This window comes from Marmota marmota, unplaced genomic scaffold (genome assembly GCF_001458135.2).
Source record: "Marmota marmota marmota unplaced genomic scaffold, marMar, whole genome shotgun sequence".
Classification (NCBI taxonomy): Eukaryota; Metazoa; Chordata; class Mammalia; order Rodentia; family Sciuridae; genus Marmota; species Marmota marmota.
The window spans coordinates 42,230,953-42,258,284 of record NW_026000108.1 but is presented as its reverse complement, the minus strand read 5'-3'; the positions used below and the strand labels follow the sequence as shown (position 1 = coordinate 42,258,284).

The 27,332-nt window shown below is 40.6% G+C and overlaps 1 protein-coding gene across 2 annotated transcripts in view; it reads right to left on the bottom strand.

The window, feature by feature from the left end:
* Cracd (capping protein inhibiting regulator of actin dynamics) overlaps positions 1–27,332 on the bottom strand; it is a 237,952-nt gene that overhangs the window by 42,439 nt on the left and 168,181 nt on the right. For both annotated transcript variants that reach the window (XM_048784526.1, XM_048784528.1), the window contains exon 3: positions 9,952–10,123. The gene's annotated coding sequence lies outside the window, so the exon portion shown is untranslated. The remainder of the gene's footprint in view (positions 1–9,951; positions 10,124–27,332) is intronic.

Here is a 27,332-nt window from a genome sequence, read left to right as displayed (position 1 = left end):
CTGATGTGATTCTGCAATCTGTGTATGGGGTGAAGGTGGGAGTTCATAACCCACTTGAATCAAAGTGTGGAATATGATATGTCAAGAAATTTGTAATGTTTTGAACAACCCACAATAAAAAAAAAAATACAAAATAGGACTAGGGATGTGGCTCAGTGCCCCTGAATTCAATCCCCCCCCCCAAAAAAATACATGAGACAGGGACAGTCCTATTTCTTTCTTTCTTTCTTTTTTGGTGCTGGGGATTGAACATGTGCATGTGAGGCAAGCACTCTACCAGCTGAGCTATATCCCCAGACCTGGGACAGTCCTCTTTCCAATCCTGGTCTTTGTTGTCTGTGTGTGACACCTGGAACTGTGGCAGTCATCTTGTGACCATGAGGAGACAAACATGAAGACAAAAGCCCACTCCCCAAAGGAATCTGACCAGATCTGGATAATGTTGCTGGACTCATCAAGCTCTCCACCTTCCATCATTGGTTGATATGTCATTATTGCTGAAGACACTAGCACTTGTGTTTTCTGTTAGAACTGAACTTGTGCTACCTGGTATAGCCTTCTTAACACTACCATAAGTTCTGGGCACATTCTGAGACCTACTGACGTCATCTACCCTTGGATTGGAGCCAACAGAGGGAAATTCTCTATATCCAAAAAAGGAGAAAACTTTCAGCAGCTGCAGGTGAACACGTGCTTCAGGCCAGTCCTCTAACTCCTCAGCCTTTGTCTTTTTTGGACAAGCATCATGTAATTTGGGAACATAGATATTGGGTAATTACTATGGCATGATTAGGGATTCACTTCAGGAATAAGGAAATATAATTACAGTCTCATTTCAGCCTGTTTCCATGACAACAGGGGCAATTGCAATTGATCAGCAGTTTTCTTTCTAAACAGATCTGTGAGTCTCATTCAAATGAAATGCTAAAGAGCAATTAGTTTCTCCACTCATCCCATGCCCCCGCCCATATGGATTAGCATGGGATGAGTGGAGGAACTTTGAATGGGGCCAAGGGGAGGTTGGGAGGGGGCAAAGGGATAGGAAAGACAGTGGAATGAGATGGACTTCACTACCCTAAGTACATGTATGATTGCATGAATGGTGTGACTCTACTTTATGCACAACCAGAGAAGTGAAAAATTCTGCTCCATTTGTGTGCAATGGATCAAAGAGCTTTCTACCATCATGTATATCTGATTAGAACTAATAAACAAAAAAAGTTGAGAAAACATCTTTATAGCGATGCTCTTAAATACAGTTGTAGTACAAATGTAAACCTATATTCCTCCATAGAAATCCACTATGAAGGAAACTACCAAAGGAATAAAGTATCCAGTATGGAAAAAGAAAAATAAAGAGCAATTAGTTATCCTCATCAAACAAACTGGAGTTGCTGGAAGAGACAGGGACCAGAGGATACATTATGTGGCATCCTGGAGGCTCATCCTGGATTCTATATATTCTATGAAAAAATGTGACACCCAATAGGCTACAGAGTTCCACATTACCTTCCACAACAGAAACAGGGCATGCCATACAGACTCAAGGAAGAGGAGGAGAGTTTGGAATCTTAAAATACTCAGTCTTGGAGTTGGAAATCAAAGGGGTCATCTACCCCAATCCCTAAGGACAGCAGTCATCTGAGCTGCCTCTCAAACTCTGCAGGGACTCCGCAGGCTTCCAGACTCCTCAGTCCACTCCTTGGCTGCCCCATGTGGAGAAAGATCTTTTCTAGCTATCATTTGAATCAATCCTCTTAGTTTATGCTCTGGAAATAGAACACTAGTCATCAACATCTTTATCTCATAACATCATCTCGTGTTTGTAAACTACTTTATAGCAGGTAGTGTAAAATTGCATGGATCTTTTTTTTTTTTTTGTCCTATGATAACCCTGGAAGATAGCATGTCCATTTAACAGATGAAGTGGCTGACTTGGTTAAGGTCACCCAGCTTATTAGTGACAGCATCTGCATTCACAAGAGGACCTTGGCTTGGGGTCAGATGCACTTCCTACCTCTTGTACCTCTAAAAACTGCTATTACTGATTCATCAAGCTTTCCCCCACTAGACTTATTCACCCTAATTCTTTTACTTCTCCTACTTAGTAGAGGGTAATATTCAGGCACCCATCCATTCAGTGAGTATTGACAGAATGCCCACTATGTGCTGGGCAGAGTGCCAGGGTTAGGGACCTCAGGCCACAAGTAAAAATAGAAGTTGTGGGCTGGAGATGTGGCTCAAGCGGTAGCGCGCTCGCCTGGCATGCGTGCGGCCCAGGTTCGATCCTCAGCACCACGTACAAACAAAGATGTTGTGTCCGCCAAATACTAAAAAATAAATATTAAAAAATTCTCTCTCTCTCTCTCTCTCTCTCTCTTTAAAAAAAAAAAAAANCACTTATCAGAGAAAACATTCAGTGTTTGTTTTTTTGGGATTGGCTCACTTCACTTAGCATGATATTCTCCAACTCCATCCATTTACCTGCGAATGCCATGATTTTATTCTCTTTTAATGCTGGGTAATATTCCATTGAGTATATATGCCACAGTTCTTTATCCATTCATCTATTGAAAGGCATCTAGGTTACTTCCACAATTTAGCTATTGTGAAGTGCTGCTATAATCATTGATGTGGCTGTGTCCCTGTAGTATGCTGTTTTTAAGTCTTTGGGATATAAACCGAGGAGTGGGATAGTTGGGTCAAATGGTGGTTTCGTTCCAAGTTTTCTAAGGAGTGTCCATACTGATTTCCATATTGGCTGCACCAATTTGCAGTCCCACCAGCAGTGTATGAGTGTACCTTTTCCCCACATCCTCGCCAACACTTATTGTTATTTGTATTCTTAATAGCTGCCATTCTGACTGGAGCGAGATGAAATCTTAGGGTAGTTTTTATTTGCATTTCTCTAATTGCTACAGATGTTGAACATTTTTCATATATTTGTTGATGGATTGTATATCTTCTTCTGAGAAGTGTCTGTTCAGTTACTTAGCCCATTTATTGATTGGGTTATTTGTTTCTCTTGGTATTATGTTTTTTTGAGTTCTTTATATATCCTAGAGACTAGTGCTCTATCTAATGTGTGTGTGGCAAAAATTTGCTTCCATTCTGTAGGCTCTCTCTTCACCTCATTGATTATTTCTTTTGCTGAGAAGAAGCTTTTTAGTTTGAATTCATCCCATTTATTGATTCTTGATTTTATTTCTTGTTAGGAGTCTTGTTAAGGAAGTTGAGGCCTAATCTGACATGATAGAGACTGGGGCCTACTTTTTCTTCTATTAGGCATAGGGTCTCTGGTCTAATTCCTCGGTCCTTGATCTACTTTGAGTTGCGTTCTGTGCATGATGAGAGATACGGGTTTAATTTCATTTTGCTGCATATGGATTTCCAGTTTTCTCAGCACCATTTGTTGAAGAGGCTATCTTTTCTCCAACTATGTTTTTGGCACTTTTGTCTAGTATGAGACCCAGCCCCTTTCTGAGACAGATTGGCCTGGAATTTGTGATCCTTTCCGCCTCAGCCTGTGGAGGAGCTGGGATTATGGGAGTGCACCACCTAAATCTTTTAACATTTTACATTACCTCCATGAATGAATAAGGGTTCCAATTTCTATGTACCCCAGCCAGCACTTGTTTTTGTCTGTCTTTTGGGTTGTAATCTTCCTAAGGAGTGGAAAGTGGTATCTCTTTGCATTTCCCTTATAGCTAGTGATGTTCGGCAAGTACAGTTTACGTGCTAATGGACATTTTTATACCCTTTTGTTTTCTAATAAATGTCTATCCAAATCCTTTGCTCATTAAAATAAAGAAACTTTTTGCCTTTTTTATTATTGAGTTGTATGCGTTCTTTACCTATTATAAAGATATCAGATATATTACTTGCAAATGTTTTCTTATTCTGGATCTCCTTCCTTCCTTCCTCCCTCCCTCTCTTCATCCCTCCTTCCTTCCCTTTCTTCCTCCCTCCCTCTCTCCCTTTCTTCCACTGAACCCAGAGGTGCTTAGCCACTAAGCCACATCCCCAGCCCTTTTTATTTTATTTTTCAGACAGGGTCTTGACACATTGCTTAGGGTTTCACTAATCTGCTGAGGCTGGCTTTGAACTTTTATCCTCCTGCCTCAGCCTCCTGAGACACTGGGATTACAGGCATGTGCCTCTGTACCCAGCTTTTTTTTTTTTCACTTTTTTGATGGTATCATGTGTAGCACAAATTTAAATTTGATGTAGTCCAACTTATCTGTTTTCTTCCTTTGTTATGAGTGCTTTGGGTACTTAAGAAACCACTGCCTAATTCAAGAGACTTACTTTTCTTTGTTTTCTTTAAAGAGGTTTTTGTTTTGTTTGGTACTTGGGATTGGACCAGGGAGCTGAACTGTTATCACTGAACTACACTCCCAGTCCTTAATTTTTATTGTTTTATTCTTTTGTGGCAGGTTTTTGCTCAATTGCTGAGGGTCTCACTAAGTTGCTAAGGCTGACCTTGAATTTACAATCCTCCTCCCTAAGCCTCCCCAAGTCACTGGAATTATAGGTCTATACCATTCTGAATTAATTTTTGGACATGGTATAATAAAAGGGTCCAATTTCATTCTTTTGCATGTAACTATCTAATAGTCTCAGCTTAATTTGTTGAAGACTATTTTTACCCACTGAATTGTCTTGGCACACTTGTTGAAAATCAGTTGATCATAACTGTAAGGGTTTATATCTGGACTCTATTATAAACCCAATTTTACATACACCCATCAATAGATATATATACTTATATCAACATCACACTGTTCAGATTACTATAGCTTTATAATAAGTTTTAATATTGGGAAGTGTGAGTCCTCCAACTTTGTTTTTCTATTTAAGGATTTTTTTTAGCTATTCTGGATTCCTTGCATTTTCCTAAGAATTTTAGGATCCACTTGCTCATTTATAGAGTAAAATAAAGACAGCTGGGATTGATAGGGACTGCAGAGAATCTACTGATCAATTTGGGAGTACAGCCATCTTAGTAATATTTTCTATTCCATGAACATAGTATATCTTCCCATCTATTTAGATCTTTCATGTCATTGTCAATAATATTTGTCATTTTTAGTGTATAAGTCTTGTATTAGTTTCATTAAGTTTATTCTAAAGTATTTTATTCTTTTTGATGTTATTGCAACTGAAATTGTTCTCCTAAGTTCCTTTTCAGATCATTCATTGATAGCATACAAAAATACTACTGAGATACAAAAACTCCAATCCCACATCCTGCAGCCTTGCTCAACCTTGTTTATTAGTTTAGTAGTTTTTTATGTGAGTGGATTTCTCATATCTTTCTATATATAATCATGGCATTAGTAAACAGAGATAGTTTTACTTCTTTTCCAAGATGGATGCTTTTTATTTATTTTTCTTTTCTAATTGTCCCAGTAATAAACTATAGTACAATACTACACAGTGCAGTGTTGAATAGAAAGGATCAGAAAAGACATCCTTTTCTCATTTCTGATTTTAAGAGAACACATTCATTCTTTCACCATTATGTTATTAGCTGTGGATTTTTCATAGGTGTCCTTTACAAAGACAAAAATATTCCTGCCTATTCCTATTGTGTAGTTTCTGTTTTTCAGTTATAAAAGAGCATTGGATTTTTGTCAAACGTTTTTTCTGAACATCTAGAGATGGTTGTGTTTTTTTGTTCTTTGTTTTATTTTTTCTTCCTTTATTTTTATTAATATGACATAGTACACTGATTGATTTTTTTCTACATTAAACCAACCTTGCACTCCTGGGACAAATTCCACTTGGTCATGAAATATAATCCTTTTCATATGTTTCTGAATTCCATTTGCTAGTATTTTGTTGAAGATCTCTGTGTCTATATCCATAAGGAGATTGGCCTATGGGATTTTAAAAAATTTAATTAAAAATTTTTTTTTTTTGCAATGTCTTTGCCTGGTTTTGGTATGAGGGCAACAATAGTGTCTTAGAGTAACATGGAAAGGTCCCCTCTTATTATATTTACCACATTCATTCGTCCTTGAAAGTTTCTGCTTATGTCATTATCTGGCAGGTTCATGCTCTTCTCAGCTCCTCCAAGTCCTGCACATTATCTGGAGCCAGCTCATGACCTCCTTATTCCTGAACCTGTCCTGACTCTTTCAGTCCTAGAGTGAGCTCACCCACTCTAGAGCACCTTCATTTCTCCCTGTGCTTACAGTTGGTACTCAGTATAAAGCGCTGAAGTTGTGCATTGTATAATAGGTAATTGGTGTTCAGAAGAAACTGGAAGCAGAACAAGTGGACTCTTAGTAAATAGAACCTCAGTCAGGCGCAGGAGGCAGTCGGACACCTAAGTCTAGTGACCCAGTACTGGTAGGACAACTCAGGGCCATGTGACTAGCTCCCTAGTAAGGTTGCAGCCTCCATGAGAGGTGGTGCAGCCAACACTTAAGAATGCACTCTTTATGTTTGAATAGTTTGGGGACTTACTGGCTGTATGACCTTGGGCAAGTCACTCTAGCCTTACTTTTCTCATTAGTATTCCAGGGAATAATAATGTCAATCTTAGAGGATAGTAAATATTCCATGAGTTCACCTATGCAAAACATATCACATTAAGCTCAATTAGTGGTAGATTTAATACATGCCATTGGATATTTCTATGAAAAAAAAAAAAGGATCTGGAGTCAAAGAAAGGACTCTTGGAAATGTTCTGTACCACATCCTTCGTCTTAGGATTCACAGAGCACATGAACACAGCAGAAGCCCTATAAGTTCCATGTAAAGAATTACCAGCATTACCCAAACCAATTTATCAAAACGATCCTTTTCTCCCCTCTTTTACATATAACATCTATTTCACATACTTCTGGAAGCATAGTATTAATTGTATTTAACTAACAAAGAAAGTCACATTAAATTGTTAAAAACTGGTGGTGTTTCATTGCTTTGCTTTTCCCAAGGCATGTATAATTTAAAAGCAGCAGCCTAGGAGACACAATGGCTTCTCACCTAGAGGAAGAACAGAATGCTTTAAAAGCCCAAAGGAAATGGAAAACCTCAGGCAGAAGGAGCAGATCAATGAGGAGCTATTCTTGGTCACAGAAACATTTCTGAAATTACAGATTCTTAGAGTTCAATAACATGTTGAAGTTCAGCCACTTTAAATTCTGACTCAGTGAAGAAATCTCACTCTCATGGACCCCATCCCCTGTGGACATATCACAAACTTCCTATTTTTAGGTGGCTTTACTAATTATGAAATTCTCCCTCACACTGCACTGCAATCTGCCTCCTTGAACCTCTACCCAAGATCATGTTGATAGAATTTCTGTTGTTGCTGTTGTTTGTACCAGGGATTGAACCTAGGGGTGCTTAATCACTGAGCCACATCCACAGCCATTTTTTATTTTGAGAGAGTGTCTTGCTAAGTTGCTGAGCCTGGCTTTGGACTTGTGATCCTCCAGCCCCAGAGTCACTGAGATTATAGACATGCAACATTGCATCAAATGAATTTTGAGTTTTGAGTTTCAATGAGAGTTTTCCCTAAGTAAAATGTTACGTTTAAAAATCATTGCAACATAATTGAGCAGTGAACTGAAAATAATAATTATTGGAAACAATATTTTTCATTTTCTCCATCTAAAAGGTGGGCAGACAGAAGTTCAGTTATGCTGTAAGCAATACATGCAATTTTTACTTTGTGGACAGGATTGTTTTGTAATTGTCAATTTCCTGGAAGAAGGGGAAATACATATTTTTAGATTATTTCTATATTTCAATTTTGGGGGGGGTACTGGGGTTTGACCCCAGGGGTATTGGACCACTGACTCAGTGAATTTAAATTCTGACTCAGTGAAGAAATCTCACTCTCATGGTCCACATCTCCAGCCCTATTTTATATTTTATTTAGAGACACAGTCTCACTGAGTTGCTTAGCACCTCACTTTGGTTGAAGCTGACTTTGAACTCATGATCCTCCTGCCTCAGTCTCACAAGCCACTGTTTATAATTCCATTTTAATTTTTAAAGTATTTAGATATTTTTAAAAATGTATACTCCAAAGTGCTAGCTCCCTTATTTATTAAATGAGCTTTTAATATAAATACATACTTAATTGGAATATAGCACATGTTTCATAAGTGGAAGTTTATAAACAAGAGTCAATAATGGGAATGGGTGAAATTATCCATATTTTATAGAAATGTAGCTGCTTGATCTAATATGAGCTTTTGCAAGCTTTTGAAAACCTTAAAAACTTAAGGAAACCTCAAGAGGGAAATAGAATGTAGACTTAAGTGAGAAGAGAACTTCTGAGCTCTCCATCTCCTCTGAGTCCAAAACAATTCAAGACGACTTCAGGGACATGGCAGAACCATTACCTACTATAAAAAAGACAAGTTGGTTTTATAGGATCATTTTTCCAAAGGCGAACTTTCCACACGACCTCATTTTTGCATAAAATGACTTCTTGGGCATGCTTTAGTAGTACCTGTATCTCATTCTGACACAGAGGCAAAGATTCACGTTCCTGTTTTACAACTGAAGAAACTGAAGCAAAATCAAAATGGATTCGTACTGGGCGATATTCACGGGCATTCCAACAGTGGGGTCCCTCAGGGCTGGCTGAGTGTTCCTTTCAGTTAAGTCCTCTCCTTCCTGAAGGGTGAAGGCAATGAAAAACAAACACAGGCCTGTCGACAGTGGTGGTTGAACTAACGGATGCTGCTGGGAACACCATAGGGCTTAAGGCACGCTGCCTGCCTGAGGGTTTTGTAATTTGGGCACAACAGTAAGTAGTGTCCATTAGAATTTACTGACACACACCACTGAAAGAGAAGTTGTCTTTCTCCTTGCAACACAGTAAGAATATCACATTTCCTACATCCCTTCCTTCAGCCTGCATTAGGTACCAGGGCCAGACATTCATAGGAACTTTAAAAAAAAAAAAATTTATAGGACACCGAGTTAAACCCGGTCCCTGACTTCATGAGAGTAACAGTCGAACGAGAGACAGACAAGCAAATCAGTCATTTCCATAGGAAGTTCTTTGCTGGAGCCAGGCTCATGACATTGGAGAGCATGGGTGAGGGCAAATCAGTCAGACTAGGTACTTGCAAAGGCTTCTTCAAGGAGCCTATTTCTTTCTTTTTAAAACTCAAAGTGAACTTTTGTTTCTTTTTAAAAAATTTTTTTTAAGTTTAGATGGACAAATCTCTTTATTTTATTCAGTTATTTTATGTGGTGCTGAGGTTCGAACCCAGTGCCTCATGCATGTGAGGCAAGTGCTCTACCAATGAGCTATGACCCCAACCCTCAAGGAGCCCATTTCTAAACTGTCAGTGCAGCCAGCTGACTCTGACTTCAGTGCCCAGCACTCAGGTGATAAGTTCCCCCTGACCCTGCTTTTCTGAATTTTTGACACAGACATCGTGAGATTTGGTGCCTGTGTTCTAAGAGGGAGGAAGGCAGGAGGGAGGGAAAGAAGGAGGAAGACAAAAAGAAGTTACAAGCTTCACCAAAACACATCCCAGAAGCTGCTAGAGATGGCCAGGGGTGCAAAGGGTGCTTGCCCTGTGCCTGAGCAATCTGTGGCCTCAACTCAAATGTGAGGTCTAGTCTGTGGTCATTTTCTCTTTGCCAAGTAATGGGACGTGGGAACCTGGTCTTCGATCCTGGGGACCTTGCTGGGCGGGGCCGTGTACTGCCATCTACCAACAGGGCAGGCAGACACCAACGCCCGGTCCCTGTGCACTCCAGGAAAGTGAGGCCAGACTCGTCTGCTAAGTCTCCAAGGTGACTTCTCCACACAGAACGCACAAGTGCTGCCAGCATGCCCCAGGTGGGACACATCTGTGAGGCTGTTCCTGCCTGGTGAATCCCCAAATGGCACCTGCCTCCTTAGGGATCCCATTCCCCAACCTAGGAGTACACCAGAGAAATGAAAAAGAAAGTGCAAGTTATTACCTTAGATTGTCCTCCAGGGTCTCCTCATCTGAAGAGAAGGTCTCATTGCTGACACTCTGGGAAGAGGAACTCTTCTTCCCCACCGACTCCTCCCGGGACAATGAAGTGTCTTTCTTTTTCCTTTTGCCAAACAACTTCTTAAAAGGCTGGAATCTGCCTCCCTTCTTCTTGTCTGTGGATTACAAGATAAACACAGTTTGATAGGGCCGTGCCTCTGAGCCTAGGAGCAAATGACAACCGACTTGCCTCTGGCCCAGGGAGCCAGGGCAAAGGGCAGCCAGAGACCAAGCCCAGTGCCAGGAACAGAGGAGCCAGCCCAGCGCAGTCTGTGCTCAGTAAGGCAGAGCACAAGCTGAGGGCATGGTAAGACTGTGTCCCCAGGAGCCCAAGAAACATCTGGGGTGAATGAGAAGAGGTTCCAAGCTTCATTGTGGCTGCTATTGTACCCCTTCACGCAGGCTACAGGAAGGTGGTGTCTGCTTTCTTTAACAAAGCAGATGGACAGGGGCTGGGGTTGTGGCTCAGTGGTGGAGCACTTGCCTAGCATGTGTGAGGCACTGTGTTCGATCCTCAGCACCACATAAAAATAAATAAATAAAATAAAGGTACTGTTTCAATCTGCCAAAAAAAAAAAAAATAGCCAATGTCCTTTTCCAAAGAAGAGGCTGAGAAAAACATGTGAGTCATGCAAGTCACGCAGGTGTTTGTGTTTACACACACACACATCTTTGATCATATGCTTCTGTATTAGATATAGAAGATAACTGCTAACTCTTGGTACAAGGTTTGCCCTCAATACCCCACATCGCCATATATCTCCATTTTTTTTCTTTTATCTCTTTTTAAAATCTACTATGAAGAGCCCCCAAGGAATTGCTGTGAACACTTCCCCACACATTACTGCATCTAGTCAGGACCTAGGCTTGCTGCCAACATTTGCGGCAGATATTTTAGGTAATCCCTTGTAGTTCTGCTCTTTCATACAAATTCCTTCACGTTACTCCACTTCTACCTTGGGAAAGAAAATGTAAATCACTGTCTACCAGAAATCACATTTTTTCTCATCTTTCCTTTAAGAAGCTTAAAAAGCCACTTAGCCAGTGATCTGATAACCATTTTTAATGGTTTTTAAACTTGTTTACTTGTATATTACTGCAGTAAGAACTTTACAGATAGTAACTGAGTTCATCTTCACGACTATAAGTAGACTTTAATAATGTCCCCATTTTACAGATGAGGAATCTGAGACATGGAGAGGTGGAATAACTTGCCTACATGTGGGAAATACATCTCTAAAGCCAGAGTCAGGAGTTCTGAAAGAGAGGGAAAGGTGGAAGCTCACAAAGTAGACTGAAAAATACCTGCTCAGAGCACCCAGATCCATCTCCAGAGCCCTGGAGCTTTGCTGGCCACAACCTACAAAGGGATCTGGGGTTAACAAGGAGGTCAAGGATGTAACCAGCTGGGTCTCCTTTTGTCTGGTGACCTTCAGTGCTAGTGTTACTTCCCTGAAAATGTGAAGCGTGGAAGAAGTGGTTCCAACCAAGGTCACCATCAGTAGTTACATAAGGTGCTGAGGAAGCAGGCAGAAAGCGCACCATTACAAAGAGAAACAGCCTGGGATCTAGTACAGGTGCACACAGACCCTCAAACTTCAATGTACTCAAGTTTGCTTTAGATCACATTTAAGTGGAAGTGATGTTTATAACACAGTAGATGCTTCATACACACCATTTGTATTGTGCTAGGCATTCAGTCCTCAAAAAAGGATTAAATTATTTTACTGAATGTTATTTGAAAGATAAGAAAGTGGGCAACACAATTAAGATCATATTTTAAAATGGTTAAAAAGAACTGGAGGGCTGGGGTTGTGGCTCAGTGGCAGAGTGCTTGCCTAGCACATGTGAGGCACTGGGTTCGATCCTTAACACCACATAAAAATAGAAAAATAAAATAAAGGTATTGTGTCCATCTACAACTATAAAAAAAAGACTGAAGGTTTGATTTCAAAATGTTTGTTCATTTTCAATGGTTATTTATGCAAGAGCGAACATGCCAGTGATTTTCATGAAGCCTACTTTGGGTTTTCATGAGTAAAATCCCTCCAAATGAAACAATCTGTATGGAAATTGATAAAACAAGTGAATATCTTCTCTACAACTGTCCGAGGCTGAAAATATATAAATGACGCCTGATTTCTAACTTTGACAACATCGTAGTAAACAGTTACATAGCAACTTATACTATGCTTCACTTATTTCTAACATTGTCTTTATTTTTTCCTTTTATATCAACTGTTTTTTTTCCTCACTGCAGAAATAACTAACCCCAAATTTCCTAATCATAAATATTCCAAAGGATAATAGTAAAATTCCAGAAAATACCAATTTGGGTATCCTGACCCCAACCTGGGTCTGCAGTCTAGCATTTAAGCTAAGCTACAACTATTAATAGGAAAATAATTATGAGTGCTGTAAAGTTATTTTGTGGGTGTTCAGTTGAAATGGAACCAAGGGAGTTAATTATAATTTAAAATTAAAAAAACCACAATTTTTTTGAACAGGTTACTGGCATATTTAACCAACAGGTAGACCTGGTGTGGGGGTCAGCTCAGAAGGTTGATGAGGTTCTCAGAGTCACAGCCACATGTTCTGAAAGGTGGCGGCCACCACGTGAGATATTTGCTGTGTGGGCCACGTGGTTGGGGGACAGAGTGAATAGAGCACGGAAGGAGCTGAATGTGAACACAGGGTGGGGAAAAGGCAGCCCTGGAGAGGACACCAGGATCCGAAGCCTTAGCTCTGAGACCTGGGTGGGTTTCCGTAAGCACACAATGGCCTCCATCAGGTGACCCATCCACAGGGCTAGCCTGTTTGAGGACTGACTGTGAAATAGGTGCTGCCACTTGATGCTGTACCTTATATGGGAAATAACCTGGCACAAGTACATCATTCTGGAGGGCGTGTCGAAGTCCAGGTGTCATAGTGCACTTCTCAGGGGTCACCGGGGGTGCTGTTTCAGCAATGCCTCAGGTATTACCACAAAAGGAAAAGGACAGCAACACCTGTCCAAACTTCCATTCAACGACCAGCGGGGGAAAAGGTCATGTCCTGAGGACACAATCTCTCTTTCAGAACACTCAGAACACAGACACTTTTGTTAGAGGTCTGCTCCAGAGTCTATGTTTGGAGACGTCTCCGTTATGAAAAAATAATTTCCCCATCCTCATTTCCAAAATTAATAATGCACTTCCTGTCAGAAATATCATTAAATCTTAAGATTTATTTCATTAATGACCACGGCAACTCACTGATTTTCTAGGATTAACTTTATGAAAAGATTCAGTTATAACATGTAAGCACACCCTACGTGGAGACAGCCAAACTTAAGTGACATTAGGAGGGAATACACTTTATAAAGCAGAGGAGTTACACTGTGATTTATCTGATACCCCAACTTATACTTTCAGGTTCAAGATCTCTCATCAAAAAAAAAAACAACTTACGAAACACACAATGACCATTACGAAAATTTGAGTGTGTGTCTATTAATATCCATTAAATAGACTGGTTTATTATCAACATATGGTTTGGGAGCAGTGTTTGCAGCCTGTCTCCACAGAATCAGCTACACTAAGTGCACGGTTGCCAGTAGCAGACATGTTCTTGACAAATTACCGATCCTGCGAATGCTTCAGTGGTTCACAGATGGAACCTGAAAGATCAAAGCAATTTTAGCAATATAGGAAAACAGCACCCTTCCGCACTGCTATTGTGAAATATCCCCAAACCCAACAGCCAGGAAGTACAGTCTAACAAAGTGTTTTCCAACATAGAGTATTTAAGGTGGCATTTTGGAATTTTATGACATTAAAGTCACTTTTGTTGGGCAGTTGAAGCAATGGGGAGAAGGGGAAGGAAAACTGCTAGTACCACCGAATTGGCTTTTTTAAAGGTTACAGCTCCAATTAGGGGTTAAGTGTTTGGGCTTGAGATGAGAGCTTGGCCCAGATCCTGATCCCATCTTTATTAGCTATGGAACATCTGCTCACCAGCCTCTCTAAAAATGTACCCTCTTGGGCTGTATGAACATATTTATAGGCAAAAAAAGGCAGTGGGCACCACATTTTCTTAATATTTCAGCATTTTTCTGTAATAATCTTCCACATGAAAGAATCTATACATGCATATATACTGCTTTAGGGATCACAGCAATTTTTATTTTTTAAGTATGGGATTAATTTATTTTCATCATCCAATAATTACTTTTAGGGATTTTTTTTTCACATAAAGAAGTGTTCATTATCCATTATTTCATGGATATAATCACATACTATCTGATGGCTGCATCATCATAATTACTAGTTTATTTAGACGATCCTAAAAATTAAAAATCACTGGGCAAGTCAAGCAAATCTGGTTCATTTTCCATTTGTCATAAGGATGCAATTCTTACATTTTCATTTCTAAACCTAAAATAATAACAGCTTCCAATTCCTCCGCATCAAAGTTCTATTGTGTGTTTCTAAATGAAAACCAGAAATCTCCTATGATAGTTCATTTTAAAGCTTCATGAATGTCTTGGTCTCTGGGATTTCTCAGAAGTCAGTATAGTTTCTTAAGGCCAGTACATTTGAGAATCCAGGGAAAATTTTAAAAAACAAAACAAAGCAAAAACACCAAACAAATTTATTGACTATGGGACCTTTCAGAATCCTTAATATGCTGCTATCACTACTGGTCTCTAAAGAGCAAAGAATACACAGTGCTTCCTAGACTGTTTTTGAAATTCACTCTTGGAAATTGAAAGTCTCATTTGGCCAAGGAAACTTGACTTTCTTGACATTCATCATGACTGGGGTTCCTCTAAACACACTTTGGGAAATGGTCTGCATTATTTCTTTCAAACATCTTTTAGTTTCTGTAGGCACCATATATTTTGCAGGTATGTGCGCGCACGCATACACACAAACACACAAACACACACAAGTACTCCACCTCTAAACCCTGGTGCACATCAGTCAGGAAACATGAGTGGATTGCCTGAAACATTTTGAGCTTCACTGGTTAAATAAACCTAATGTTTTAGGTAACTACTGATTTCAGCCATGCATACATTAGGACATGGTACACAGCAATTGTTTGAGTCCTGTAATTTTAGTCCTTAAAGGGGATTTTTGCAATGCTTTTCTTAGCTCTGGGATATTTAAATACACTTCAGAACCAACTGTTAGTTTGAAGGGTTACTTACCAAACCCTGGGATGCACAAGCACTTCATGGCTATCACAACTGCACTGGACCCCACAATCCAGGGACATTTCAATTATGACTAAAAGGTAGCAACAAAGTCAAAGGGACTATGTGTCCCAGGGACCTGTGATGACAAGCCTGAGGAAGAAATTCTACTTCTGGAAAGGAGGGGACACGTGGGAAGGATGACATGGTTGCTTGCTGCTTTATAAGGGAAAAAGAAGAAACAGTTTTCATTTTTTTCTGGAGGAATCATGAAAGCAGGACACTTGCTGCTGTGCTAACTGGAGATGGGACCGAAACTCTTTTAGGAGATAAGAGAGGAATCCCTGCAGCCAATGGTGAGAGGCCCAAGGGAGGAAGAGACTGGCTTTCACAAGTCAGGGTTCAGAGGCAGAAAGCATGCTGACCAGCTGGGTACAGTGACACATGATGTAATCCCAGCTGCTTGGAAGGCTGAGGCAGAAGGACTGCAAGTTCAAAGCCAGCCTGGGCAACTTAGCAAGACCCTGTCTCAAAAAAAAAAAAAAAAATTGCAGGGGTTGGTGGGGTGCAGGTGGTAGCTAGGGATATAGTTCAGTAGTAGAGTGCCCCTGGGTCCAATCCCCAGTAGTGTAAATAAAAATAAAAAAAGAGGAAAATATAAGAAACAAAGGGAGAAAAGTGAGGACCAGTGTATAGGGGGATATCAGGTTTTGGACATCAGGATGCATGGCTATGGTATGTTATAGATCTCTAAAGTAGGCCTAAAGCTTGGTTTTGCTTTATTTCTGCAGTCACAAATGTCATTCTCTTCCTTTTCAAAAAGATGCAATTTCTTTCCAACATCATTCTGTAGGCACCATATACTTTGCAGGCATGCACACATGCATGGGCATGCGCACGCGCACACACACACACGTACTTAAGACCTCTGTCCTTAAGCCTTTACTTGAGTCCTCAAGCCCTGCGACCGCTCCTCACCCCTTCCTGGCTCCTGGGTGCCCTGCTCATATTTCTGCTCGGCCCACAATTGTTTCGGGCTGAACTGTGCCTCACCCCAAATTCACAAGTCTAAAGTCCTGACACTCAGAAGCTCAGAATGTGATCATTTAAAGGTAGGGTTTTTAAAAGGTGATAAGATTTAAATATGGTCATTAGGGTGGGCCCTAGTCCAATATCAACGATGTTCTCAGAAAAGGAGATTAGGACACAGACACATGCAGTCAGAAGACAACTTGGAGACATGAGGAGAAGGCGGCTATCTACAGGCCAAGGAGAGAGGCTGCAGAAGAAACCAACCCTGCCAACACCTTGCTCTTGGACTTCTGCCTCCAGAACTGCAAGGAAATAAGTTTGTGTTAAGCCAACAGTCTGTGTTTAAGACACCCTGGCAAACTGATCCAATGCATTATGGTTGTGTGATATTAAGGAGACAACCCTGGATGTGCTGTTTTGTAACTGTGCCTTCACACCTTGCTTCCACCTGGAATAACTTTCTCCCTCTGCCTAGAGAATTCCTAGCCACTCGCCCCAGTCTAGCTGTCATGTCCTCCAGATTTCCTTTAACATTTCAGCCAGAAAGAATGGCTCCTTCCTCTGTTCTCTGCTTGTGCACTGGGTAGACATCCCTGACTACACCCCAGAGCATCTGATTCTCTCAGGCCGCAAGTTCCCTAGGGATTCCAAGGACTGCACCTCATTTCCCCCCAGTATCTGCAACACCCAGCATGATGCCTGATTCTCAATAATATAGATCTCCATGTTCTCTACCCCTCAGGGCCAAGGGTATTTTAGAAATCAGTATTTTTCACATTGTATAACACCATATTTAGGTCCTCATGGGGTCTATAACAGCCCTTCATAATCAAACACATTATTTTTAGAAAACATCAATATTCACAGTAAACTTTACTAAACAAATGAATTTGCACCAGACATATAAAGAACTTTTGGGATAATTGCAGTAAAAATAAAGGATGGGTGATTTCTTTATGTTGTTTAGTCGGTCCTGTAATCAATCTTGTTCTGAAAATGCAAATTTGTTCCAATGTGATTGATATGTGCTATCTCATCCAAGAGAAGCACAAGATGAAAGCATAAAATTGCCCGTTGAAATGAGGTGTGTAGAAATAAGACAAAATGAATGTATGCATAACCCCTAATATCTTCTTGCCACCTTAGATGGCTGCCTGAGTTAAGAGATGCACCCATTCACATGTGGTTTTACAAGTTTCCATATCCACGATTCCAGATAAACCTCCTTGTACCAACCACCTCACCAACCACAGTCCTCACCATGTCCCAATCCACAAGCCACTTGCATGATTTCTTCAAGGTGAAGTGCTGTATTTATTACTTTTAGGTATTTCTTTTTTGGGGGGTGGATTGAACTCAGGGGCACTCAACCACTGACTCATATCCACAGCTCTTTTTGTATTTTATTTAGAGAGAGTCTCACTGAGTTGCTTAGCACCTCGCTTTTGCTGAGGCTGACTTTGATCTCGCAATCCTCCTGCCTCAGCTTCTGGAGCTGCTGGGATTATAGGCGTGCACTACCGTGCCTTGGCTCATTTCTTAACCACCATATCTGTGACACTGTGCTACATTTTTTATTACGTCCCTACCCTTTTAAAATTAGGGTTAGAGTTTATTACCTTAGATGCTAGTGGACAGGGTGATGTTCAGAACAGCACTTTATAATCAAATGCAATAAATATTTGAGAAAATAATAATATTTACATTAAGCTTTGCTAGCAAATGAATTTGTGCCACACGAACAAGAATTTGTAGCTGTCATTACGACTGATAAATTTTTCAAGTATAGCACCACACTATAAGCCCTGTGTTTTTCATATCATAATTTTGCACTTCTCATATCATTAATTTTTAGCAAATATGTTGCTTAATAGAAAAACTACCTGTTATACCCATACACAATCTTCTGAAATAGTTTGTACTTACCTAGGTCTAGGCAAGGGCCTATGGATTAAAATGACAACTATTTTTTGTTTCTTCCCCATTTCTCAAACCCGTATTAAGCTAGGCATGGTGGTACACACCTGTAGTCCCAGCATCTCAGGAGGCTGAGGCAGGAGGATCACAAGTTCAAAGCCAGCCTCAGCCACTTATGAGGTCCTAAACAACTTAGTGAGACCCTGTCTCTAATAAAATATTAAAGCAGGGCTAGGGTTGTGGCTTAGCAGCCTAGCATGTGTGAGGTGCTGGATTTGATCTTCAGCAACACACAAAAATAAATAAATAAAATAAAGTTATTGTGTCCAATTGCAACTAATGAATGAATATTATATATGAATATATATACATATACAATACATTATATATATATATATGGCTGGGGATATATTTCAGTAGTTAAGTGTCTCTGGGTTCAATCCCCAATAAAACAAAACAGAAAAAAATATTAATTATTAATTATTCTAGTTTTTTTGTTTGTTTGTTTTTGTTTTTTGTACTGGGGGTTGAACCCAGGGGCACTGAGCCACATTCATAGCCCTTTTTATTTTTTATTTTGAGACAGGGTCTTGCTAGTTTTCTTAGGGCCTCTCTAAGTGGCTGAGGCTGGCTTACGAACTCTAGATCCTCCTGCCCCAGCCTCCAGAGTTGCTGGGATTACAGGCATGAGCGACTGCACCCAGCCCCTCTAGTTGTTTTCACTCGCCTGTCAGAACCTCCTTTTCATGTTTTACAATTCAAAAGGGAAATCAAATAATATTTAGAAATAGTAACAGAGGCAGAAAGAACTTTAGTGTGAAGCCTCCGTGTTTAGCCACATTTCTCCCACATACTAGAAGACGTGTGGGTGGTGGTTCCTCTCACTGCCAGTTTCTGCTACTTGTGTTTCAGAGGGTGCTGGGAATCTGTGATGGGCTCCCAGGGGAGGATGCTGGGAGAGGAGCTGCCTGCTGCCTGCCCTTGCACATTCAGAGAAGCAGCAAAGTACCTCAGCAAGGATAGCCGCGCCACAAAGGCCAACCACACGGAAACCATGTGGTTCAACACATGAACACCCAGCACCCGGGGCTCAGCGCTGCACCTGGCTGCCAGGGCTGATGGGTAAAACTAAACCCACAGAGGACAGCTGAGGGGGTTCAATCAGATAAGCAAAACCAGCAGATGGAAGACCGATGGATACAGATATCCCAACCTCTATATTACAAGGAATTGTCATCAGGAAAGACAGGTTGGAATTCACAGGCAGGAGCTGAAGCTGCTATCTGCAAGTGACATTTTTTTCTTTCAGGGAAGCCTCTGCCCTGTGGAAAGTTCCTAAGAAAATCCTTTCAACACCTTGAATCGGGCCCACCCAGATGATCTTGAATAATCTCCCTCATTTGAAGGCAACTGACTGTAGACTTCAATTTCTTCTATAAAATACCTTCACAGCAAGAACTCAAGCAAAATTGCAGTTTAATTAAATAACTAGGGGCAATAACCTAGCTGAGTTGACATCGGTAGATGTCATGCTTTAGCCTCTGTCGGTTTGGCATCCATACTCGTGGCCTTAAAACAGTACTTAATCTCTAAAAAAAAAAAGTTAATCACAAATTTATATTCGCATCAACATGATATCCAATATCCCACATACCTATGAAAACACTAGTCCATTCCCCAGAGGAGAGGCCAAGTCCCTGTGGGGTCCACACTTCTATTTTGAAACCCCATAACTTAAATACCAAGATATAAAGTGAACCATGATTACATCCTGTGTTAGATAAAAGGATAAGATCAGGAAACAATACAAAAATTTGGTTAATATATATAAACATTCGTAACAAAATAAGGAAGAAACACAACTATTAAGAGTCTTTGTTCTTTTAACTGGTATATGGTCATGGCTGGTCTTCACAGCCATTTTCTGCTAACTATCCCATAACCCTGCCCTTGGCCAGGACCTCCACTGGTGGTGGCTCTTTGCTGAGTGGGATAGTCTACACCTGTGTTCCTGACAAACCTGGGCCATTAGTCATCCTGATGTGGTCATTCTGGTCTTCCGTGTCCTTCAGGATGTGGGAGCACTGAGAGAAGTGCTAAGGGATCTCTCGTGTATAGACATGCTCTTCCTTACTTCTATTGGGGGACACCAGCGCAGTTTCCCCGGGTCATCAGGATCAGACACTCCGGCCAGCATAGTGGCCACTTCTTTTTCTTCGGGAGCAAGGACTCCTCCCTTTGGACCTAAGACTTCTAGATAAGTGGGCTCTCAGGATGGGAAACAAACATTAGAAGTAATAATGAATGGAGCTAATCATCCTACTTACACCCCTCAAATCCTGGGCCCACAAATCCAAGGTAAGAGAGAAACAGCACCTTGTGTATTAGGTATGGACTTAGAGCGTAGACAGATAGTCCTTTCAGAAATTCACAAGGGGCAAATATCTTTAGATTCATAGCCCATTCAGAGAGGTGTATCCACCTACCCTTTCCCCAGATCCTTTGTCACCAATTTTCCAATCATGTGTTTTCCAAGTCCTTGTCCAGCATCTGACACCTCTGGTAATTTCTCCTTACAATCAGATGCATTGCTTGAAGTTCTGCGCAATCGGGACATTCCCCTTCATTTGAAACCATCCCAGAATGGGGTTATAGCATGAAATTTTCAAACGGTGCTTTCAAAATCATGCAGAACTAACTGGAAATCAGGCCTGAGTAGTCCCTTCCTGCGTTATCTTGAGATAAGGTAAGAAAGTTTAGAAGTGAAATGATTGCATTGTAAGAGCCTTAACCTAATCAGGGCATTAAACCACTGATAGGGATTAGCTGGGTGGTAATTGTAGGCAGGTAGGGTGTGGCTGGATGAGGCAGGTCATTGAGGGCATGCCTTTAGGGTATATATTAAGGGGAAGTCTCTGCTTTCCTGTGGCCATGTCCTGAGCTGCTTTCCTTTCTCACCTTGATATTCTGTCTCATCTTAGGCCAAGAGCCATGGAGCTGGATGTCTATGGACTGAGATTTGCGAAACTGTGATCCCCAAATAAACTTTTCCTTCTTTAAAATTGTTTTTGTCAGGTCACAGTGTCACGAAAGCTCACTAAAACAAGGTTCAATCATCATGTTTACAAGTTTGCAGTTTCTGTGATGCTACTGATGGGTCACTGATTTCTTTTAAAAACAAACTAACAGATTTTAAAAAGATTCAGTGTCTCCATTTGGCACTCTTTCAAACTTTTAACTGTTAATAATTTCAAAGTCTCTGTGTCTTTACACTGGTAACTTGGTTAAATCCAGAGCTGATAAATAGAAGAAAATCTTGACTAATAACATAGTGTTTATTGAGGACTACAGAAAAGATGAGTTTAGGGTAACATTCTCAAACCATGCCAGAGTATGTAAAAATTCTCAGAGATGCAGGGCAGAAGTCATTAGTTCTACCATGTGAGCATCAGCTCTTGATAAATTTAGTGGGAATTCTAGACGGTGCCAGTGGGAAGTAGGCAAGGGTCAAAGTGATACTAATTGTCTCAGATCCGGGAGGCACAAAGCTTGTTTATTTACTGAATAGATAAGACCCATGAAATATGAACCCAAGTGGTAGCAGAATGGACCCCATAACATTCAGATGGTCTAGAAAAGGAAGAACGAGTCATTTGTGTATACCTATGGGTAGAGACACACTAATATTTCTGAGAACTGGGGTGAGGGTTGAGGAGACACACTGTTTTAAAGGATTTTTAAATGAAATTCTGTCATCTCTCTCCATATTCCAGACTCCAACGGGCTGTACTTCCCGGAGCCTCCCTCCATTCTCCTGCGCTGACACAAATTTTCTTTCTTTTGGCCCCTTACTTCTTTTTGCCCCATTGGAGAGCACCATGGGCCCTTGAAATCCCCATTCTGCCATCTTATTCCTGACTCAATCTGCTCAGGGAGATAACAGATTCACTCTGGCTCTGTCCTATTCTGATGGGACAAAAAAGGTACAACCCCACTACCTGTTCTGTGCAATCTTTCAGTAAATTCATGCACCCAATTCTGGAAGAGAATAGCTCCAATTCAGAGATCTGAAGGGCCAATGATTTGCATTTCCACCCATTTCTTGGAGGCGGTCCTTCTTTCACTAGTGACCGCAGGTTCATGTGAGGTAGGTGAAGAAGAAAAATCCCCAAGCTGTCCTTTGTCCTTTTATCGTTGGGAATAACTTCCTGAGCCATCTCTATCGACAGTGACAGACGTCTTTGAAATGCAGATGTTGGCTTTGCAACTTTTCATTGTCCAAAGCCCAAGGGGAGGGCCGTGGAAGCTGCACACCACCAGCAGGAAACCTCACAATGGTCTCTCCTGGACCATACACATTATTGCTCGAATTTTTGTTATGTAAATGCAGCCTCTTTGGGCAAATCTGGCTGGGTTTTTTGGATTGGTTTTGGGGTGTTGGTGTTTATTTTTGGTTTTAGCATTACTGAGTCCATGAACAAAGGTGGAAACCACAGGCACTTTTGTTTACTATTTCTTAACAACAAGGAAAAATCCTCTTTACTTTAAGAGGAAGTGAGACATAGGAAAATAAGCTCTGGGTCTTGCAGATCTGGGGTTAGTTACCCATTTTCTAGCTTCTTAGGACCTCAGTTTCCATCTGTAAAATGAAGCTATGGAATCACTATGGACTCTCTATGGTCCCTTTCAGCTCTAAATACTATGAGCTGTTTCTTTAAAAACTTAGGTATGTTTAGAATTTGGCTGACTCATAAAACTTATAACTTCATAAAATATCTATAATTATATTCATTATGTTTTTTTTCCATTCCCAGTTTATCTCCATAATATGCTGGTTCTGTAATCATTGCGCTTATTTAGCAAAATAAACGACCTTTGGCACTTGGGAGAGGCTATAGCATAGTCTGCAAGTTGGAATGTGAGCCACATGGTTCCGTGTCAGGATCCAGGACCCTATTCCTAGGAATGCAAATGCAGAGAGAGAAGGTGTCATAGTCCTAGAGCCTGGATACCCAACCGTTATGAACATACAGCCACCCTGGGTCTGAACAACTGAGGTTTTCTAAGAAGAAGGACTAACATGTGACCCTCAAATCTGAGCAAAATATGTGACCCTGCCCTTCTGAAATAGCAGGATTACAGTAGCCACTAAAGGTTACTTAGCTCCTGAGGATCTACTCCTAGAAGCAAAGTCAGATGGGCTTCAGAAAGTCACTGGCTTATGGGCCAACGATAGAGGGAAAGCTTTTCACCAACCAATTCTGCTCTAGTATATCCAAAATGGGCAAGTCCTGAATTTGCCTGTCTGCTTTTCTTGATGTCTTATGTATTTAGGAATATGCACCTAAGGCCCTAAGCAACTCAAGTGAGATTCTATCTCTAAATAAACTATAGAAAGGTCTGGGGATGTGGCTCAGTGGATAAGTACTACTGGGTTCAATCCCCAGTATCATTAAAAAGAAAGAAAGAAAGAAAGAAAGAAGAAGAAGAAAACATATTTCTTGCTCAGGATCAAGTTACTCATACCTAAGAAACACTGATAAGGAAAAATTATCTTACTTTTCATTCAGATGCAAGTCAACAACTATCCACATGAGCCATGGCATATGGGGCAGTCACTGTGGCTAAATGAAGATGAGGAAGAATTGCAAGTAAAACTGTGGGAAATTTTAGAACTTATTCATAACCTCCAGAAGCTGCACAGAACGAACACAGGGATGGATTCAGGAAATCTTTAAACACATTAACTAATGAAAAGTTCCTGGTGGTTACTGCAGACAGTCACAGGTATTTCAAATTGTTAAATGAAGATGGTTACAGAAGAAGCAAATGCTATTTTTCCCCATAAATAACAATGCTATTTTTCCCCATAAATAACAATACTAGGCAACTCTGTTAACCTTTGGCCATGTGCCATAGTCAGAGTTTAACGTGTAATATCTCACAACAAGTATGTGGTATTATTTCCCACATTTTATTAGATAAGGAAAGGGAGGCTCAGAGAGGTAAGCTGATTTGCCCAGTGTCACATGTTAATAACTGGCAGTGCTGAGATTCAAACCATGTTTACCTAATTCAAATACCATGCTCTTAGCCATTTTGCTGCATTGAGAACTTAGATCTCAGAGACATCACCAGATGGAGAGCTCATTCAGTCCAAGGCATAGGAGCTTCAGAGTCAGACAGTGCATTTGGGACTCTATTACTAGCTACCAAACTTTGGGTAAATCCCATAATCTCTTAAATTTCAGGTCTCTTGTAAAACAGAAACAATAATAAGAATACATAGTTGACTGATTTGTAAGGATTAAACACTGCATTTAGAGCATTTATTACAATGCCCAACATATAGTAGCTACTCAAAAACTGTTAGCCATAATAGTACTAGTTAGTGTTAAGATAGTCATTGTAGCTCAGTGATAGAGCACTTGCCTAGCATGTGTGAGGAACTGGGTTCGATCCTCAGCACCACACAAAATAAAAAAATAAAATAAAGGAATTGTTTTCATTTACACCTGAAAAAAAATTTTTTAAAAAAGATATTCATTAAATTAATGAATGGGTATGTCTTGACCTTTATATGGCATTTCTTAGTTGTTATGAAAAAAGAGAAAAAGAAATGAGGAAGAGGAGAAGGGAAAGGAGAAATGTGCGGTATATGAAAGCAAAAAAGAAGAAATGAATAAACCAAAAGGAAGAAAGGATAAAATGGAAAAAAATTAGAAAGTATGGAATGCAGAGAAAAGTTAAAGAGCTATAGGTATTTTTTCGGAGCAATATAGATTTACTTAGAAGATGTAAATAGTTTTTTTTTTTTTAATCCTGTTTTACCCCAATCCCAGAACATATAAATCTCACTGGCGTGTGGCAGCATCCTGGAGGAAGAGGGAATAACATTAGCCCTCATAAATAATGTTGGTGACATATCAGATACACAAGCAATAACAGACGATTTAAAATTAGAGTTCAAAGAACCATGAGATAGGGCTGGGGCTGGGGCTCAGTGGTGGAGTAGTCGCCTAGCACACGTGAGGCCCTGGGTTTGATCCTCAGCACCACATAAAAATAAATAAATAAAATAATGGTATTGTGTCCAACTACAACTTAAAAAAAAAAAAAGAACCATGAGATAGGCATTTTCCTTTTTTCTAGGAAGGCTTGAAACCAATCTTTCTCCTAATAGTAGCATTAAACTGCAGACATGGTGCAAGGGGAAAGGGCAAGCCCTCAGGGAAAAGGGCGAACAGATGAGCTCAGAGAGGCAGCCTCCAGCTGCCCAAATGACCCAAGTAGCCTCTGTGGAGGTGGGAGCTCAGTGATCTCTGCAAGATAACTGCCAAGGTAGGTTCCAGGTATTTTAGGAAAATTCATGTCTCTAGTGAATATATCAAGACTCGAATGCGTCTTAATTTTTAAAAATCTATGCTGGAGTATAGCTCAGTGGTAGAGCATTTGCCTGCTAGCACTCACAAAGCCAAAAACAAACAAATAAACAAACAAACAAACAAATAAATAAAAGTCCATGTTTATGCTCTCTCTCCAAGCAGAGGGTAAGCTCCAGGAGAGCAGGATTTGTGTCCTCTGCTTCCCTGTACCCTTCAGGTGACCCACCTAACTGTGGCAGGAGCAAGATAGGCACATAAACACTTCCCACTAACTGTAGTTGCAGTTCACCAAAAGTGAACAGATTAATCACATGAATGAGCAGGTCCCTGAAACAGGCATCTTTCCTAGAGAGATGTCAGCTCTAACTCAGGATAGGGGTGATTTGGAGAATACTTTCCAATAACTTGAAAAAAGAAAACTCTCTGGAATAATTTTGCTGCGTTGTCCTCTGCAAAGCTCCTGACTCTTGGGTGGAAATACATACCACTGATGTCTCTCTGTGAGAAGAGCCTCCATCAGGCAGAAAAGCTGAGCTTTCCCTTATGGGATCCCATAGGCCCGCCACTGGACAGATTAACTCTACATCCTGGCATTGCTGTGATGTTTTACCCATCTCCTTGGGGGCATCACAAAGAATCCTCAGCTCATAGAGTTTACTCTCACGCTATGTTCACCTTGGTAAAATACTGTGGAGTGCCAAATCCCTCCCTGGCTTTACAGTGGGATTCTCTAGGTGGGTTTTCCTGTCCTGTTGTTAGGTGAAGGCCGCACATCCTGGGGAGACAGGACAGGAGAGGTCCCTCCTGCAACTCTGAAGTCCAGAAAGGGCTATTCTTTAGATTTCCGAGTTACAATCAGCAGCCACTCAACAACTATCAAACCACACAGCTCAACAAATAGCGAATATACTAGTAAGTACCTGTAACACAGGAAATAAAGCCAGGATGAAAAAAGGCTATTAGAAAAGCAGAGCTTCGTCACGCAGGACTGATCAAATGAGAAACGCAAGGCTTCCAAAGACACTCTCTACCTGGGCTCCAACTCTTAAGCTTACGAGGCAGACAGAGAAGATCCTGTGCACAAGGGTTTCAGGCCTTGCTCCTCCCACAGCTGCGAGATGATGGTCACAGAGCATGAAGCTGGGATGAGATGCAACTTCCTGTCCCAGTGATAATGTAAACTTTCACACTCAACAAAGCTTACTGAAATGCAGGTATATGAGAATGACTTCCAGAGGCCTGCTAGGAATGCAGTCTGACTTTTCTGAGTTCTTCGGCACTTTGCAAATAATAACAGAATATGTGGAATAATATGCCATGTGAAAAGCCTTACAAAGGAAAGAAGCCAGAAGCCATACTCTGTGTCATTAGTGATGACAAGGATGGGCTACTTTTTCCCATCTCCCAGTTCCAGAGGACAAGTGAAGGACCTTTTCTTCACATTCCATACTCTTACCTTATAGGCTGATGGAAACCTAAAGTTTCCAGATTAAACATCCGACATTCTTTTACCTGGTTACTTATTCCAGCCAGACACTGGGGTATGGGGGTATGTGTGCTCCACCTGATGAGCTCAGAAGGGCATTTGTATATCGTGATAAAAACTGGGGGCTGGGGTTGTGGCTCAGCGGTAGAACGCTGGCCTAGTACAGGTGAGGCCCTGGGTTTGATCCTCAGCACCACATAAAAATAAATAAATAAATTAAAGATAACATGTCCAACTACAACTAAAAAATAAATACTAAAAAAAAAAAAAAACGAAAGAAAGAAGAAAAAAAAAAAAAAAAAAAAAAAAAAAAAAAAAAAAAAGAA